This window comes from Thalassophryne amazonica, chromosome 4, assembly GCF_902500255.1.
Source record: "Thalassophryne amazonica chromosome 4, fThaAma1.1, whole genome shotgun sequence".
Classification (NCBI taxonomy): Eukaryota; Metazoa; Chordata; class Actinopteri; order Batrachoidiformes; family Batrachoididae; genus Thalassophryne; species Thalassophryne amazonica.
In genome coordinates, this window is record NC_047106.1 from 1,039,689 (window position 1) to 1,054,658 (window position 14,970).

Consider the following 14,970-nt stretch of genomic DNA (forward strand, 5'->3'; position numbering starts at 1 on the left):
GTCTTGTTCACGAGTGAGGGACGGATGGAGCATGATCGATAGACGGATCGGTGCAGCATCTGCAGTGATGCGGTCACTGTATCGGACCGTTGTGGTGAAGAGAGAGCTGAGTAGGGGGGCAAAGCTCTCGATTTACCCATCGATCTACGTTCTGATCCTCACCTATGGTCATGAGATTTGGCTCATGACCGAAAGAACGAGATCGCAAGTACAAGCGGCCGAGATAAGTTTCCTCCGCAGGGTGGCTGGGCGCTCCCTTAGAGATAGGGTGAGGAGCTCGGTCACTCGGGAGGAGCTCGGAGTCGAGCCGCTGCTCCTCCATGTCGAAAGGAGTCAGTTGAGGTGGCTCAGGCATCTTTTCCGAATGCCCCCTGGATGCCTCACTGGCGAAGTGTTCCGGGCACGTCCCATTGGGAGGACGCCCCGGGGAAGACCCAGGACACGCTGGAGGGACTACATCTCTCGGCTGGCTTGGGAACGCCTTGGGGTTCCCCTGGGATTCCACACACACCTCCCCCGTCGCTCCAATGAGAGCGACACTCTGAGCAGGGTGCGAATTTGCGAAATGTAGGATGGTAGGGGATGAGGGGAAGGTTCCACCCTTTTCGCCTCTGATTGGCTAGATGGTGTCTACCATGATTAGCTATTTGATTTGGCCATAAAAATCTTACATTCAGGAACTGCCGGTGTCTTATCTCGATCCTAACAGTTATATTTATATTCCAAACTCACGTCTTCGTAGCCTTTTTAAAGCGTGTTTAGATTAGTCTGAGTTTTTTGGGGTAATTTTGTGATGAAAATGTGAAGGCATCATTCAGGAAGAAACCAACGGTCTATAAGGAAAATAAGGCCTGAACATGTATAATGGAACCAGTTTGTAACAGTTTATTACGAGACTGTAGAATTCTAATATTAAAAAGAAACAAAGACATGAAATTGCAATATAGAAATGACTGTTTATACTGTTTATCTGTTTCTACTGATAAACTTGAATCTTATTTAATCTGGGATCATGCACATATTCAAACTAAGGTCTGGTGGGCAGCCATTGATAAATTATTCACCTGTGATAACTCAGTACAGCCTTCCAGTTATTTTGCAGATATATTTACCACTTAGCTTAAAACATTTACCCATTTTCAAACATTTCTCTCTGCTCAGCTGTCAGTCAGTCTGTTTTTTTTTTTGTTTTTTTTTTTTTTTTGTAATATTTAAAGTAAACTATACATGAACATCAGAATGCCAGGGGGGAGGCGAAGGCAAAAACAATTATATATATATATATATATATATATATATATATATATATATATATATATATATATATATATATATATATATTACATACATTTTCTGTAACACAATGAAAAAAATACAAAAGAAAATGTCTACACAATATATGAGATCAAGAAATGTTGAATATATTAAGTGACAAGCAGCTATTATATGTAAAGATTGCTTTTTGATTTGAGCTCTTTGCTATGGAGGACAAATACATTTCAATTTATTTTATAACAACAGGGAAAAATAAAGTTGTTTTTGAAAATTTACATTTGTGTATGTAGAATTTTGAAAAAACAACAATTAAATTTAAAACAATCTTTTTGTTTCTGAGGAGATTCGTGTGAATACTAAAAATTACATGTTCAAATTTTAATAAAAAAGCAGGATCAAATTTACTGATAAATTGCTGACAATCTTTCCAAAATATAGAGTGTTTTTGCAAAAAGAACAGCTGGGATCAATAGTTTTGAGAATTTTTACAATATATTGATTAGTGGGGTAAATTCTATGCAAAAGTTTAAAAGCTACATCTTTCATTTTGTTATTTATCATAAGTTTTTGGAGGATGGACCAGCTCTGGTTCCAGATATTATGATTTACAAAGTTTCGCCAGTAAAAAATTACATTGGGCACAGATATTATATCCTGTTGAAATAGGGCACGAATTCTTTTGTTATTTTTATGAGCGTTAGATGCAAAACAAGTTTTCCCAACAGCAGTGTCAGTTACACATGATACAGACATAGTTCCATTAAAGCAATTCGATTTGAACAGTTCACAAATTTCTTCAGAAACGCATCAAACACAATTGCATATTCCTTCGGTGTTACAGCAAGATTATACCTTTGATTGAATTCATTGTACCTCAATAAAAGTCCATCTTTATCAAAAAGTTGACCCACCAGTTGGATATTCTTGTTAAACCAATGTGGAAAAAACAATGATTTGTTCTTATAAAGTATAAATTGGTTATTCCAAATAAAAAAATTATGAGGAGAAAAATTATGTTTACATAAAAGTGCCCATGCTAACAGTGATTGTGAAAAGCAGATAAATTTGCTGGAATCTTGTCAACATTGTAATTACAGAGGAGGAGGAAACTGAGGCCACCAACAGACGAGAATACGTATATGATGAGGGAAGATATTCCAAATGGAAGTCTGGTTTTTAAGATAAGACTTTATCTAGTTTATTTTGAAGGTATTGTTTAGAGTTGTAAAGTCAAGGACATTTAATCCACCTTTCTCATACGGGTTCATTATGATGGATTTTTTTCAAATGATTGAAGCAGCAGGACCTTCGTGGCCGGGACGACGGTGGGGATCGAACCCACGCGGCTCGCACCAAAAGACCGTTCCTCTACCAGGTCAACCAAAAGAAAACTCCCTCTTCCCCATTAGCCAAACTAGCGGGAACGTCTTTTCAATTGGGACCCGGGACTTTCATCCCGCTACACAATGTATGTGATTTTTCCAAATAAAGTTGAACAGTATCTGGTCTATAGATTTAAGGGTAGGATTGTCTAAATATAGTGATAAGGCAGAGTAAGTAAGCAGAACTCTGCCTTTCAAACTTAGATCCCTTTGGAGCCACTGGTTGAAACGCTTCTTTGTTTTATCAGTTATGGGAGCAAAATTTACAGCACATCTCTCCTTATAATTTTTTACAAATAATAATGCCCAAATATGTTACTCTTTCTTTTACAGAGATGTCGCAAAATGAGTCTAAATCGCAATTCTTTATCGGGAGGAGTTCACATTTTTTATATTGAGATTAAGATTAAGATTAAGAATGTCAGTCAGTCTGTCCTGCTCGAGTGTAACGTTTCAAAACAGACTTCTACTGCTGCTCATCTTCTAGCCAATCAGAAGCCAAAAGGGCGGAATCCAGAGGGGAAAAGGGCGGAACCTTCCCCTACCATACTACGTTTCGCAATGTGGTGTGTGGGCAGACTCATCCCAATGACGTCGTTAAAGCAGACGTCATATCCCTGGGACAATGAGGAAGTGCTCCTTCGGAGCCAAAATGGGGATGTTTTGGAGGGAGGCTGCAGAAGAAACCGACACCGGTTGACCGATAAAAGTGAACGAATTCACGTCGAGGAGTCTGACGTCACGTGGTGGCGGTAATAAGAAGACGTCAGCAGCTCTTCACCTTCTCTGTGAGTGCGCACGAGCTTCCTTTGAGCTAACGACTGGCATGCTAATGTGTTGAGTCACGCGCTTTGTTTTTCCCGCCTCACGTTTGTAAGCATTTCTAACATTTTAAAATAAAACAAATTTTAAAAACACGGTTAACATTAGTGACGTCAATAACCTCAGCTGTTTCATACTTACTTTGATATGGCTTCCGTCTGCTTTCGCTAGGAGGCGCTGCAACACCTCTGATGTCCTTCCTCAGCATGCTTCTCTGTCTATACCTGTCCGTGTGTCTGTCCAGTATCAGACCAGCGACAAGTAACTCTGTTACTGAAATTAAAATTTGGCATTTAAAGATGTTTTGTCACTGAACGACGTTTCAGAGTAATGGTCCAGTCACACGGCACACGACGATTCCTGAACAAAGGGAAAAAGTAAAAAACGTCACAATTCGTTGAGAGAAGGTGGACGAAAGAGCTTTATCACCGAACAGTCTGCGAAGCAAGAGCGCGAAAGGGACGAAAGAGGAAATTAACAAAACCGAAGCTCACGATCTCGACGAAACGCACCTGGAGCCACATAATTCATAATAATTCCTAATTCATAATTCATTTTATTGTGTAAAATATTTGTATACATGATTGCATATAATGACACATCATAACAAATAACATTCAGTAAAAACAACTATCAATCAAAATCAGGTGACATTCGTTAGGCTAAAATAGTAAGTCCCTTCGGCTGCTCCCTTGTTTGCACTCGGGGTCGCCACAGCAAATCCAAGGTGGATCTGCATGTTGATTTGGCACAGGTTTTACGCCGGATGCCCTTCCTGACGCAACTCCACCTTCCGAACTGAAACCAAGCGCATTAACCACTTGGCCACCACCCCTGCTTTAAAAATATCTGTACTAAGAATAATACATGATTGCATATAACACATCATAACAAATCATAACATTCAATAAAAACAGCTATCAACAATCAAAATCAAAATCCGGTGGCATTCGTTATACTATAATACAAATCATAATTTGCTTTAAAAATATCTGTACTTGGGGATAAGACCACTTCAGGTGGCAAACTATTCCAGATCTTTACTGCTCGGTTACTAAAGAATTCTTTCCTCACATTTAATCTATCAATCAATCAATCAACTTTTTTCTTATATAGCGCCAAATCACAACAAACAGTTGCCCCAAGGCGCTCCATATTGTAAGGCAAGGCCATACAATAATTATGAAAAACCCCAACGGTCAAAACGACCCCCTATGAGCAAGCACTTGGCCACAGTGGGAAGGAAAAACTCCCTTTTAACAGGAAGAAACCTCTAGCAGAACCAGGCTCAGGGAGGGGCAGTCTTCTGCTGAGACTGGTTGGGGCTGAGGGAAAGAACCAGGAAAAAGACATGCCGAGAAGGGGGGCAGAGATCGATCACTAATGATTAAATGCAGAGTGATGCATACGGAGCAAAAAGAGAAAGAAACAGTGCATCATGGGAACCCCCCCACAGTCTACGTCTAAAGCAACATAACCAAGGGATGGTCCAGGGTCACCCGATCCAGCCCTAACTATAAGCCTTAGCGAAAAGGAAAGTTTTAAGCCTAATCTTAAAAGTAGAGAGGGTATCTGTCTCCCTGATCTGAATTGGGAGCTGGTTCCACAGGAGAGGAGCCTGAAAGCTGAAGGCTCTGCCTCCCATTCTACTCTTACAAACCCTAGGAACCACAAGTAAGCCCGCAGTCTGAGAGCGAAGCGCTCTAATGGGGTAATATGGTACTACGAGGTCCCTAAGATAAGATGGGACCTGATTATTCAAAACCTTATAAGTAAGAAGAAGAATTTTAAATTCTATTCTAGAATTAACAGGAAGCCAATGAAGAGAGGCCAACACGGGTGAGATATGCTCTCTCCTGCTAGTCCCCGTCAGTACTCTAGCTGCAGCATTCTGAACCAACTGAAGGCTTTTTAGGGAACTTTTAGGACAACCTGATAATAATGAATTACAATAGTCCAGCCTAGAGGAAATAAATGCATGAATTAGTTTTTCAGCATCACTCTGAGACAAGACCTTTCTGATTTTAGAGATATTGCGTAAATGCAAAAAGGCAGTCCTGCATATTTGTTTAATATGCGCTTTGAATGACATATCCTGATCAAAAATGACTCCAAGATTTCTCACAGTATTACTAGAGATCAGGGAAATGCCATCCAGAGTAACGATCTGGTTAGACACCATGCTTCTAAGATTTGTGGGGCCAAGTACAATAACTTCAGTTTTATCTGAGTTTAAAAGCAGGAAATTAGAGGTCATCCATGTCTTTATGTCTGTAAGACAATCCTGCAGTTTAGCTGCAGGATTGTCTGCTAGAGCTATTAACTTCCAAGCACCATTTATGCCCTCTAAGGCCAGTATACCCTCTCAATTCAAAAAATACCGTGGGCTCAACATTCTCAAAACCATGCAAAATTTTGTATATTTCAATCAGATCACCTCGAGTTCGTCTATCTTCAAGACTTGTGAGACCAAGTTGCAAGAGCCTATCCTCATAAGGCAAATTTTTAAATTCTGGAACCAACTTAGTGGCCCTTCTCTGTACTTTCTCTAAAATATTTTTGTCTTTCTGCAAATATGGTGACCATGCCTGCACACAGTATTCAAGGTGAGGACGAACAAACGTTTTGTATAAAAGAAGAAGAGTCCTTGTCAATAAACAAAAAGGTCCTTTTTATCATCCCAAGAATTCTATTGGCCTTACCTGCTGAAAGAGCAATGTGGCGGGAAAAGGATAAGTCCTTGGAAATCAACACTCCTAGGTCTCTTTCTTGTGAAACCACTTGTAATTGTTTTTCATTCATAAAATAATCGTAACATGGATTTTTTCTACCAATATGGAGCATTTTCCTTCATTAAACCCAAGTAACCATTCTTCAGACCAAGCCATGAGACTGTCTATGTCTGACTGGAGGTCTTCCCCATCAGTTAAAGAAAGGATGGGGTGATACACCTTCGTGTCATCTGCGAAAATTTTACAATTTGACTTTATTGCACACGGCAAATCATTGATAAAAAGCAAGAACAATATCGGCCCTATAACTGATCCCTGGGGGACACCACTGGTGACCACAGCTGCAGCAGTGTGTGTCTGCTCCAGCACTCAGCGCTTGAACGGAGCTCATAGCACCTGAGTCTTGGAGAAACTGCAAACAGAATCTGTGGAGATCTGTGTGCATGTTGATGGACCACCTGCTCTGGTTCCTTGTCCAGAACAAAAGAGGGACCATCTCCATTATCATCAGAATCCACACTGTCTGTCGACACTCTGCGCGCTCCATCATGCTCCAATTTATATATATATATATATATATATATAAAAAAAAAGTGTGCTGTGGTCACTGCTGTATCACTGTATTATGTTCTAAGCCATATATATTGATTTATAACAGAAAACTGTCAAAAGGGAGAATAAATATAAGTGTAAAGATGATTGAATATATCAGAGCAGTAATTAATCAGTGCGTGTGAACGCGCGCATTGACTCATGTGCGGTTATTCCACCAGCTGATCACTGTTCCACAACGTGAATTCTTCCTTCCAGAACAGCTCTTTATATCATCATTTTGATTCATCTACCTGTTGCCACATGTACAGAAGTACTGGATTGTCATTCCTACACTCATATTGTTATATTTAATAAAAAATAATAAGCGCACGCAGGAGCTGCTGCTGCCGCTCATGCTGCATTCAAGTACCGTCGGAAATTCCACAACTTTTTTTGTTGTTTCAAATTCAGCAGTTGCTTGTGGCAAAATAATTAATTATAGCCACACAAAAGATTAGCCTCAGCGCTCACAAACCGGCTTCTGCGCTGTGTGAAAAAGTTCAGCTGCTCCAACAAAGTCAAATTAAACAATAACGTTACAAAAATTACACAAACGATTAAAAAAACGTCAAGAATGACAGCAAAACGAGACACAGATGAACTGAGGTTTTCGTTGCCCTTCGTTCAAATTTTTCAACAGTTTAAAAATCCTGACGAAGCGCCCGCTGCAGGAACGACGCTGCGCGAAGGTTAAACGATGCCAACGACAGTCAACGAAAGTCCAGATTTCTTGTTTCGTCAGGGCTTCGTCACCCTTCGGTAAGTGCCGTGTGACTGGGCCATAAAATTCAAGATGACGATAAAATCTACCAAATTTGTCACTGTTATGTTAGAGCACTGAAAAATTCACACAAACACCCAAACATTTAGCCTGAGAACAGCTCCAGTCCTCTGAGCCTCTAGAGGGCAGAAGGGTCGTGTGTGTGTGTGTGTGTGTGTGTGTGTGTGTGTGTGTGTGTGTGTGTGTGTGTGTGTGTGTGATGGCCCAGTCACACGGCACACGACGATTCTTGAATGAAGGGGGAAAAAGTAAAAAAAAAAGTCACAAGGGACGAATGAGGAACTTAACAAAACCGAAGCTAACGATCGCGACGCTTTAAATGAAACGTGCCTTGAGCCACAGCTAGAGCAGTGTGTGTCTGCATCTCTGAGTTCCAGGACTCGGATGGAGGTCATAGCGTCTGAGTCCTGGAGAAACTGCAGACAGAAGCTGTGGAGATCTGTGCGCATGTCGGTGGACCCCCTGCTCTGGTTCCTCATCCAGATCAAAAGAGGGATCATCTCCTTGATCATCATTTTGATCAGGATATGTCATTCAAAGCGCATATTAAACAAATATGTAGGACTGCTTTTTTGCATTTACGCAATATCTCTAAAATCAGAAAGGTCTTGTCTCAGAGTGATGCTGAAAAACTAATTCATGCATTTATTTCCTCTAGGCTGGACTATTGTAATTCATTATTATCAGGTTGTCCTAAAAGTTCCCTAAAAAGCCTTCAGTTAATTCAAAATGCTGCAGCTAGAGTACTGACGGGGACTAGAAGGAGAGAGCATATCTCACCCATATTGGCCTCTCTTCATTGGCTTCCTGTTAATTCTAGAATATAACTTAAAATTCTTCTTCTTACTTATAAGGTTTTGAATAATCAGGTCCCATCTTATCTTAGGGACCTCGTAGTACCATATCACCCCAATAGAGCGCTTCGCTCTCAGACTGCAGGCTTACTTGTAGTTCTTAGGGTTTGTAAGAGTAGAATGGGAGGCAGAGCCTTCAGCTTTCAGGCTCCTCTCCTGTGGAACCAGCTCCCAATTCAGATCAGGGAGACAGACACCCTCTCTACTTTTAAGATTAGGCTTAAAACTTTCCTTTTTGCTAAAGCTTATAGTTAGGGCTGGATCAGGTGACCCTGAACCATCCCTTAGTTATGCTGCTATAGACGTAGACTGCTGGGGGGTTCCCATGATGCACTGTTTCTTTCTCTTTTTGCTCTGTATGCACCACTCTGCATTTAATCATTAGTGATCGATCTCTGCTCCCCTCCACAGCATGTCTTTTTCCTGGTTCTCTCCCTCAGCCCCAACCAGTCCCAGCAGAAGACTGCCCCTCCCTGAGCCTGGTTCTGCTGGAGGTTTCTTCCTGTTAAAAGGGAGTTTTTCCTTCCCACTGTAGCCAAGTGCTTGCTCACAGGGGGTCGTTTTGACCGTTGGGGTTTTACATAATTATTGTATGGCCTTGCCTTACAATATAAAGCGCCTTGGGGCAACTGTTTGTTGTGATTTGGCGCTATATAAAAAAATTGATTGAATTGATTGATTGATCATCAGAATCCTCAGTGTCTGACGACACGCTGCGCGCTCCGTCTTGCTCCAATTTTATTAAAAAAAACCTGGTCTGCCATGGTCACTGCTGTATCACTGTATTACATTACTAAGCCATATATATTGATTTATAACAGAAAACTGTCAAAAGGAGGAATAAATAAAAGTGTAAAGATGATTGAATATATCAGAGCAGTAAACTGATCAGTTCGTGTGAACGCCGCGTATCGACTCCCCATGTGCGGTTATTTTCACCAGCTGCAGCTGATCCACAATGTGCATTCTTCCTTCCAGAACAGCTCTTATATAATCATCTACCTGTTGCCACATGTACATAAGGGCTGGATTGTCATTCCTACACTCATATTGTTATATTTAATACAAAATAATAAGCGCATGCAGCAGCTGCCGCTGATGCTGCGTTCATGTACCGTCGGAAATTACACAACTTTTTTGTTGTTTCAAATTCAGCAGTTGCTTGTGGCAAATTATTATTATATATATATATATATATATATATATATATATATATATATATATATAAAAAATAAAATAAAATAATTAATTGTATCCACACAAAAGATTAATTCTTCCCTTTATAAGGTGCCTGAGCCCAGTGAAGCTGACCCCCACCCAGATAAAAAAATGCACACAAACAGGCTGACTTTGCCCTGTAATTTCCGACGGTACCTGAACGCAGCAGCAACCTCAGCGCTCACAAACCGGCTTCTGCACTGTGTGAAAACATTCAGCCGGTCGAACGAAATCAAATTAAACAGTAATGCTACAAAAACTAAACAAATGATTAAAAAAAATCAAGAACAGCAAAACGAGACACGGACGAATTGAGGTTTTTGTTGCCCTTCGTTCAAATTTTTCAACAGTTTAAAAATCCTGACGAAGCGCCAGCTGCAGGAATGAAGCTGCGCGAAGGTTAAACTATGCCAACGAAAGTCCAGATTTCTTGTTTCGTTAAGTGCCATGTGACTGGGCCATTAGTTGACTTAAAAAAAAAAAAATCACTGTTTCCTGAGGGAAAGGCTAATTCCCGGGTGGAGTGTGGCGGTTTCAGCTCAAACCATTTGGAAGACGGTGGTTTCAGTGGAAATAGTAGAGAAGCTTGAATCTTCGACTGGATTGGGTTGCTTGACGCGAGGACGTTTAGCTTCTAATCGCAGAAGCTTCCTCAGCTAAAATTCTTGCTCTGGTAGTCTGACTTCTGTCTTGACTCTTGGAGACAAGAATAAATAGAAGCCACAAAAGCTGGAGTTTTAAACCTAACCAGTTGCTCTCTCCCTTTTCTGATGACGTGAATGGCTCATTACCATGAACAAAAGACTGAAAATCCTTTGACCTGAGTACCCCATTGTAAACGGGACAAAGCGTGTCTCAGACCCCCTCCTCGGTTAAGGCTGGGTTTCATCTGTTTCACATAGAATGCCTCCTTAACCCCTCTCTCAAACCATTTCTTCTCTCTTGCTAAGATTTTAACTTCCTTGTCCTCAAACATGTGGTCCTCGCGTCAAGCAACCCAGTCCAGTCGAAGATTCAAGCTTCTCTACTATGGAAACCACCTGGACAACTGAGAGCCTACACAGAAACGTTTCAGTGGAAACTAAACCGGTGTCACAGACCGAACCGTCCCCTATAAATCGGCACCCCTGCCTTCATTGCGCTACGTCATGTTGGAGCATCAGCAGCCATTCGCTGATTATCGCCTCATTTCTGCTTTCAACTGACTTTAGAATGATTTAAGACAGGGGTGGCAACTTGTTCCAGAAAGGGCCAAGAGGGTACAGGTTTTCTTTGCAGCCACTGACTCCACCAGGTGATTTCACTCATTAACTGATTCCATCTGCTCAAAGTGATATTAATCAGTGAAATCACCTGGTGGAATCAGTTGCTGCAAAGAAAACCTGCACCCTCTTGGCCCTTTCTGGAACAAGTTGCCCACCCCTGATTTAAGAAGTTTTACTTTGTCATCTGATGGTTAATATTCACATTATTCCCTTTGATCGCTTTGGGTGAAGAGAGTCGGAGTCAGATGTGCTGAGTTTTAAGAAATAATGCTGAATTTATGTGTAAATGATTGTTGTACAGAAGCTTCAGATATGTCATTGAGATAGATGACTGGAGTGCAGTTTGAAGCAGAAACGAGGTGATACTTATGAATCGCTGCTGGCGCTCAGAAATAACACATGTGCAGTGACGGCAGGGCGGACAAATTTTTAGGGGGGACCGTTCAGTCTGTGACACCGGCACGTCTTCAACTGGCATGTCCGCTAGGTGGCGAGTATGCTTTGGCCGAAGACGGTCAAAGTTTAGGGAGTCTGGAACGAAACATCTGAGCTTTCCACTTCTACAACCCCTGGCAAAAATTATGGAATCACCGGCCTCAGAGGATGTTCATTCAGTTGTTTAATTTTGTAGAAAAAAAGCAGATCACAGACATGTCACAAAACTAAAGTCATTTCAAATGGCAACTTTCTGGCTTTAAGAAACACTATAAGAAATCAAGAAAAAAAGATTGTGGCAGTCAGTAACGGTTACTTTTTTAGACCAAGCAGAGGAAAAAAATATGGAATCACTCAATTCTGAGGAAAAAATTATGGAATCACCCTGTAAATTTTCATCCCCCAAATTAACACCTGCATCAAATCAGATCTGCTCATTGACATTGACCCTATGCCATGACATTGACCCTATGTGTCTTTTTGCAAGAAATGTTTTTGCTCTATGGCAAGATGCATTATCATCTTGAAAAATGATTTCATCATCCCCAAACATCCTTTCAATTGTCCAAAATATCAACATAAACTTGTGCATTTATTGATGATGTAATGACAGCCATCTCCCCAGTGCCTTTACCTGACATGCAGCCCCATATCATCAATGACTGTGGAAATTTACGTTCTCTTCAGGCAGTCATCTTTATAAATCTCATTGGAAAGGCACCAAACAAAAGTTCCAGCATCATCACCTTGCCCAATGCAGATTCGAGATTCATCACTGAATATGACTTTCATCCAGTCATCCACAGTCCACAATTGCTTTTCCTTAGCCCATTGTAACCTTGTTTTTTTCTGTTTAGGTGTTAATGATGCCTTTCGTTTAGCTTTTCTGTATGTAAATCCCATTTCCTTTAGGCGGTTTCTTACAGTTCGGTCACAGACGTTGACTCCAGTTTCCTCCCATTCGTTCCTTATTTGTTTTGTTGTGCATTTTTCGATTTTTGAGACATATTGCTTTAAGTTTTCTGTCTTGACGCTTTGATGTCTTCCTTGGTCTACCAGTATGTTTGCCTTTAACAACCTTCCCATGTTGTTTGTATTTGGTCCAGAGTTTAGACACAGCTGACTGTGAACAACCAACATCTTTTGCAACATTGCGTGATGATTTACTCTCTTTTAAGAGTTTGATAATCCTCTCCTTTGTTTCAATTGACATCTCTCGTGTTGGAGCCATGATTCATGTCAGTCCACTTGGTGCAACAGCTTTCCAAGGTGTGTTCACTCCTTTTTAGATGCAGACTAACGAGCAGATCTGATATGATGCAGGTGTTAGTTTTGGGGATGAAAATTTACAGGGTGATTTCATAATTTTTTCCTCAGAATTGAGTGATTCCATATTTTTTTCCTCTGCTTGGTCTAAAAAAGTAACCGTTACTGACTGCCACAATCTTTTTTCTTGATTTCTTATAGTGTTTCTTAAAGCCAGAAAGTTGCCATTTGAAATGACTTTAGTTTTGTGTCATGTCTGTGATCTGCTTTTTTTTCTACAAAATGAGATGAATGAACATCCTCCGAGGCCGGTGATTCCATAATTTTTGCCAGGGGTTGTATTAACCAGTGTGTGCAGGTTGTCTTTCCTGATGGCCACACGTTTGAGGAAAGAAGAATCAGGGCTGCGAATCCTCCAGAATGACATGAACTGAGTGCCGTAAACTTATGTTAATTCATATTACATGGGCAATTTCCCAACTTCAAAATTTTACTGTATTGTTTGTTTGCAGCAAGACGTCTTCAGCCAAATCATACTTGCTGGAACCTCCTCCGAATGGTTTGTGCTGAAACTCCCACACTCCACCGGGGATTAGTCTCTCCCATTTCCTGAGGGACTATTGACACAATTATCACTCGCTTTTTTGAAATGTGTTGCAGGCATCCATTTCAAAATGAGCAAATATTTGCACAAAAACAGCCATCCGAGAGATGTAGTCCCTCCAGCGTGTCCTGGGTCTTCCTCGGGGCCTCCTCCCAATGGGACGTGCCCGGAACACCTCTCCTGTGAGGCGTCCAGGGGGCATCCGGAAAAGATGCCAGAGCCACCTCAACTGGCTCCTTTCCATGTGGAGGAGCAGCGGCTCAACTCCGAGCTCCTCCCGAGTGACCGAGCTCCTCACCCTATCTCTAAGGGAGCGCCCAGCCACCCTGTGGAGGAAACTCATCTCAGCCGCTTGTACTGTACTCACGATCTCGTTCTTTCGGTCATGAGCCAAATCTCATGACCATAGGTGAGGATCGGAACATAGATCGAGTGGTAAATCGAGAGCTTTTTACCACGACGGTCCGATACAGCGACCGCATCACTGCAGATGCTGCACCAATCCGTCTGTCAAAATCACTCTTAGAAAACCTCTGGCTATCGGTAAAGAATTTTGTTCACAGTATGTAATTGTCTTCAGTTCCATCGTGTGGGACCTACGGGTACAAGTAAGCTGAGTGAGAAATTTACCTTGACCTCCACCACAGTATGTGTTCGAAGCAGCAGAACGTGTCACTATGCAGCAAACAGGTGGAGCTCTGTCGTCATGATTAAAGTCACAGAACATTCTCAGCTCTGAGTATGTGTCACACATTTGTCTCTACAACTGTTTGCAGAGAGAATTTGGCTCAAAGTATGAAACAATGAGAAACATTTAGAATATTCTTCAAATCTTTATAGAAAATGCACATTTATTCATGTTGATGTACTGTTTTGGTGCTCTCAATGGTTTCTCCAAAGTCTTTGGCTCACAGAAATGTTGCATAAAGAAAATTGTCAAGCATTGAAAAACAAATGTCCAGTATGAAAGTATGTAATTTTGTTTCATATTGTTTTTGTTTTGTTTTGTCTGCAATTAACAAATATTAGAGGAATCATGCCCATGTGTTGCATATCAAAATGTTCAGAATAATCTGCGCTTTGCCCTGGCTTCCTGTCCACAGTGTACCTTAGACATCTCCCTTTGACTGCTACCATGTTTGACAATTGGTACTGTGTTCTCGGGTTTGAAATCCTCAGCTTTACTCCTTCAAACATACCTCTTGTCATTGTGGTCAAAGAGCTCAATCTTTGTCTCGTCTGATCCTTGTGCATGTGGGCAGCTGTAAATTTCAGTTGAGCTTGAAGGTGTTGGTTTTGGAGCAGGGCCTTCTTTCTTGTTCGTCACCCCTAGAGTGCCTTGATTGGAGAGCGGCATCAACTGAGAACATGGCGCCATTTTGGGTTCAACTGCACTGAACTACTGAATGGACCTTTTAATATTTTCAGCATTTTTTTTAAATCATTTAACCACATACAGAAACACATCCAGGTACAGGTGCTATCAAAATAGAAATAGTTAAGATATCAAATTTACATAAATTTACAATTTATGGTGATTTAACCCTAAGCCTGATTTATGCAGGTGCAGCTCTGTAACGCCGTGTCATGCAGTGACGTGTGTGACAGTTTCAGAGTTCCCTGTCTCTGGATTTTGCTTTATTCTGGGCTAATTTGACCCTCAACAAGCTTTTCTTTCTACAATCATCCCCTCCAAATCAAAGGTAAGCTGAACATTTTCCTCTTTTACCGACTTTGTGCTG

General features: G+C 41.1%; 1 protein-coding gene across 4 annotated transcripts in view; it reads left to right on the forward strand.

Annotated features, from left to right (window-relative positions):
• The first annotated feature begins 3,267 nt into the window (after positions 1 to 3,267).
• The window catches only part of atg16l1 (ATG16 autophagy related 16-like 1 (S. cerevisiae)), a 164,587-nt gene continuing 152,884 nt past the window's right edge, over positions 3,268 to 14,970 (forward strand). For all 4 annotated transcript variants that reach the window (XM_034169002.1, XM_034169003.1, XM_034169004.1 and 1 more), the window contains exon 1: positions 3,268 to 3,445. The gene's annotated coding sequence lies outside the window, so the exon portion shown is untranslated. The remainder of the gene's footprint in view (positions 3,446 to 14,970) is intronic.